Genomic DNA, 5,372 nt, shown 5'->3' with positions numbered 1-5,372 from the left:
ATAGATAGATAGATAGATAGATGATAGATGATAGATAGATAGATAGAATATATATATATATTGAGAGAGAGAGAAAGAAAGTCAATTCAGCAGATGTTCCTCTTTCTGCTTTGAGGGAATGACCACGATTTAGAGAATAGTTCCCCATTGGACTGACAGAAAAGTCCTGGGTTTTACCATAAATACTTTTTTGGTTTCAGTTATTGCATTATATCCTTATTTTTAGAGGGTTGAGTGTGTACTTTCATTTCAAGAAGCCTCAAAAGAGAGAAATCAACCTTTATTGTTTGAGGTAAGGGATCAGGAGCAGACCTCTATCTCCTGACTGATATGGGATGACAAGCCACAAGTTAAATCAAAAAGCAGACTAGTATTTATTCTCTCAGCTGTGACACTTTAGCTTGTATCTCTGAACCCCTGTGGAGAGAACAAGGTCTGGTGACTACATGAGTGAGAAATAGGAGAGCATATGACTTCCTAGGGCTGACTGTGTTCCCTATCCAGAAGGCCTGGGAATCACACCTTTTTTTAGTATAAGCTAGACCAGTTACCTCTACATTAATCTATTTGCAGTGAATGGTAACCCTCAAACAGCACCAAAAGTGGATTAAATGCACTTCCCTTTTTAATTTATTTTCTAAGAATCTCAGAGCCAACTTTAATGGTCTAAAATGAAAACTTTACAAAGATCTCAAAAATCCATTATTTTCCTTACATTTAAATGGAAGTTATTATTTTGGTTCTACTGGTTAGGCTTCAAAAAGTTGGTGAAAGCCCTGAGATTGTATACATACATTTTCTCAAAAGAGGGCCCAAAACTTTCATCAGATTCTCGAAAGGACACATGACTACACAACATTAAGAAATACAGCTTTAGTTGGTCTCTGTTCTAGTTGAATCATTGTTTTATTCTACATTACCATTAATTTTGTAAGCCAACATAAATATATTGAAGAACAAAGGAAATTCACATTAAATAAATATTTTAAGAAAATAAGCTGTCATGTTAGAAACTAAAGCACTTTGTTCTTTTCTATCTCACACATTGTTCTCACTTGAAATGATGATGACTAAAGTTTCAGATCTTTGGTATAACTTCTTACTTGTCTCAAGCCACCCATTCCTGAATTTTGGTACATTTCACATGGGCTCTCTGTATCCTTTCCACACATGCCTAGAAAATACTTTAAATACTTTGAAGTTTACTACAGTATTCTTGGAAACGAGAAGCAGCTGAAATAATTGGAATGTTCAACCTTTGCTTAATGACAACCAATATCTCTAGAGTTAGACTTAATTGGGCAGGGTCCAGTAGCATGTATTAACGGTGTGGATTTTGCTTCTGCTCCATATTATGGTTTCAATTTACTTATTTATTTATTTAACTGATGACACAATTTTATTGGGGGATGCAATCTCAACTTAATAGTTTTCTGGCACTAACAAAGTGAGGTTATAATGTTCTTCTGCAATCTCTTCTCCCTGACCTCTTGTCTTTCATTATCTCAAACTCCCTTTGATATACCTGATTGCCTGCCTTTCAATACTCTGGTCACTAATGCAATTACCACCACAGTGTTTTTTCCCCAGTGCTCTTTTCTCCCTATCCTTTGATAAACATTTTCATTTTCTGACATAAAACAGTCTCAGGCATTTTCCCTATCCCTTCTCTTTCAGCTTAGACCAAAATATCTGCAGTTGGATGTAGTGTTCCCCCATTTCTGTCTCTACCTCTCCACTGGATTTATACTTTTTGATATTGTGAGAGAAAAGGTTTTAGAACACTGATGGGATAAGGAGTCTATTTCCTGATGAAGTTCAAACTCTATAGAGAGACTAATCAACACCCTTCCTACCACTTCCCCTTTCCACCATGAAAAATTGTTAGAAATACATCAAAAGGAATAACAAACGTCAGATATTTGGTGTGATTTTGACAATGCCCAGACTGAGTAGACAGGATTAACAAAGCATGAATGCTCAAATTAAGAACTTCCTCTCAACCTAAACCAAGCAATCTCAATGAAAAGTCTTGGTTACATAAACCGATAGCCCTAATTTAAGATGAATTCAGGCATGCAGGCACCAAAACAGAGCTGAATGGACCAGAGAGATGGACAGAGGGCAGAGAATGATGAAGACAGGCCAAAAGAAGCAAAGTACAATAGAGAAGCCATATTAGATGAAGAGCAATAACAGAGATTAGCCACAGGGACAAAACGGAACCACCGGGAATGCACAAATATACAATGTCAAGGACTAAATGGTTGATGACAGAAAGGATCTAAGGAAAAGCTTCTGAATTGTTCTTTAGCAACTGTATACTAGTGGTAAAAAAACCCCAAGTATTGCATGAATCAGGCTTAGTTCTGCTGATCTTTCCTCATATTGTCCAAGTTAGAACTCCAGCACAAGGGACTTTTTCTTTTCCAAATATTGTACTTACCAGGAATCAAGAAGAATGTGAGATGCTAAACATGAGAAACTAAATTCCAGTTCCACATCAGAAAAAAAAAAAGAATCTATAATATTGGGTTTCACTGAGGGAGCTGAGCTTTACCTGTGCTCTCTATCTTCATACCAAATCTGGTAAAATTCTTTGGTCAATGTTAAATATATTTTTTGTTGTTTTAGTTTGTTTTGTTTAATCAACATAATACCCAAGGGGGAAAATGTGACAAAAAACAAGGTAAGACAGAATGGTGACAACTAAAATGAAAGAGATTTCTTTGTAATGGAGAATTTGGGAAAATATTGTTCCATATGTCAATAAAATACAATTTTCAATGAAATAAATAGTTTCTGTAAACTAGAAATTACCAAAATTGCCTCAAGAAAAAGCAGAAAATTTTAATCAGCCCCAGTAACAAGGAAAGAAATTGAGAAAACTGTCAAGGGATTATTTTACAAAACTTGTTCTGTATTCAGGTAGTTTTATCTATAAATACTCTCAAAAACAAGTTACAGATACTGTGTAAGTTTTTCAAGAATATAGGAACAGCTCAAAAGCTATCCAATTCTGTCCATATAGTAAACATAATAGATTCTAAGAACTAACAATGGTGGCATTTAAAAATAAGTTATAGACAAGATACTTTCAGGCACAAAATGTGAAAGTCAAACAAAAATTAGAAAACAAGGATCAGTTGGAATCTTCCCAGCAAAAAAAAGAGAAAAAGATACTTTGGAAACTTTTATATGACCTGTACTTCTGTATATAGTTATGGACAAGTAGAAATAAATATGTTTATTACTGAAAGGAATATGAAAAACTGGTGGCAAGTCCCCCAAATCCACACTTGCATCAAGCATTAAGTGTACTCTGGCAAGTAGCTTGTAAGATTAAGCTCTGCATGTGGAGCCTTGGTACTCCTTTTTCGTATACAGCCAAGGTGGGTAACTGGAAAAGTTGAAGAATAAGAAACCATTAGAACAAATAAATAAACGAGTAGGACAAAACACGTGTTTAATTCAACTGACTCCTCTTCAGGATTTATTTACAGAAAATTTAACATCTGTTAACTATGATGTATCTTTTTCACATGTTAAAGCAATGTTTTATGATAGCAATTTCAAGCTAATGGACCATTTGCAGTCATTGAGTCCAGTTAATGCAACAGCTGTATTGAAGCAAATAGAGAAACATGGAGACATGAAAATAACAGATCTATACCCTCAAGACTTTAAACAGCTTTTTGAAACTATAGAGTGTTCCAAAGAATCCTGTAGGTGGCTATTTGATGATTGCATGGAAGAGATGATCATGTAGGGAACTTGACTGCCCATGCATTAGCAGGAGCCATTGATTTATTTGGAAATTATGGCACAAATGGAAGAGAACTAAGTTTGAAAAGCTTCCAGCCTTTCAACAGAAGATAACTGTTCTTGTTTTGCAGATTGGGCAGGTAATTTCTTCTGAAGGTGATACCTTTAGTAAATTGGATAAAACCATGGCTGCTATTTTGTTCACAAAAAATAAAATGAAAACTTCAGTTAAAAAAAAAGAAAACAAGTATCAATGGTGTATTTTAAAAGTCATCATTACCACGTAGCTTTTATGTGATGAATATAAGCTTAAATGTTAGGATATGTAATAATATAGATTATCACATCAAGTAGCTTAATAAGGTTATTAATAAGAACAGCTGAAAGACAAGGGATTATTTAACTCAATTCAGTATTTATTGCTGAGAAAAATATTTTAATTAGAATTTGAAGAGTACATCTGTAATTACATAAGGAATATTTATGACAAAATGTGAACAACAAAATTTGATATTTAATGTTGACATCTGGGACATATGTGGCTTATATAAAGAATATTTAGGACAAAATGTGACCACAAAATGTGTTATTTAATGTTGACATTTGGAAGACGTGTTGCTTACAAAACAGGTACAAAACAGAAATATAAAATAAAGTTGTTAGATAGGAAGAGGTAAAATCATCATTATTTTCTCATATGATTGAATACCCTTATTATTATTTGCAAATGGCATAATTCTACACCTAAATTAAAAAAAACTTAATTAAAAGATGATGAGGCTTAAAAAAATAGAATATAAAATGGCCAGATGAAGTAGGGATATTTTCAAACCATTCAGTAGAAAATCTTTTTTCAATTCATAAAATGCAATGCCAGAGAAATGCCATTAATAATAGCAAAAACAAATCCAGCTATTCCACTTTGGGGTATTTATCTAAAGAAAATGAAAACACAAATCCAAAGAGATATATGCACCTTTATGCTCACTGCACCATTTTTTTTTTTACACTGGCCAAGATATGGAAGCAACCTAAGGCTCGATCAATAGATGAATGGATAAAGAAGATGGGATATATATGTATACAATGGCATACTACTCAGCCATAAAAAAGAATGAAATCTTGCCATTTGTAACAGCATGGACCAACAGGGTATTATGCTAAGGGAAATAAGTCAAAGAGAGAAAGACAAATACCATATGATCTCAATTATATCTAATCTAAAAAACAAAACAAACAAACAAAGCAAAACAGAAAAGTCTGATAGATACAGAAAATAAACTGTTGGTGACCAGGAAGGGGAGAGGTTGGTGGGATGGGCAAAACAGATGAAGGGTGTTAAGAGGTACAAATTTTCATTCGTAAAATAAATAAATTACACTGATATAATATACAGCATAGTGAATATTGTCAATAAAATTATAATAACTTTGTATGGTTACAGATGGTAACTAGACTTATTGTGGGAATCACTTTGAAATGTACAAAAATATTGAATAACTATGATGTACAACTGAAACTGATAGGATATTGTATATAATTATAGTTCAGAAAAAATAATAAATAATAGCAAAATATTTACAGTCTCATAAGGTCAGCCACTCCAT

General features: G+C 33.4%; 1 pseudogene; it reads left to right on the top strand.

The window, feature by feature from the left end:
• The window catches only part of LOC141371064 (dimethyladenosine transferase 2, mitochondrial pseudogene), a 28,752-nt pseudogene extending 24,772 nt beyond the window's left edge, over nt 1-3,980 (top strand).
• Nucleotides 3,981-5,372: the final 1,392 nt, after the last annotated feature.

This window comes from Callorhinus ursinus, unplaced genomic scaffold (genome assembly GCF_003265705.2).
Source record: "Callorhinus ursinus isolate GAN/ISIS: 27379988/994484 unplaced genomic scaffold, GSC_fseal_2.0 scaffold1, whole genome shotgun sequence".
Lineage (NCBI taxonomy): Eukaryota > Metazoa > Chordata > Mammalia > Carnivora > Otariidae > Callorhinus > Callorhinus ursinus.
This window is presented reverse-complemented; position numbering and strand designations above follow the sequence as displayed.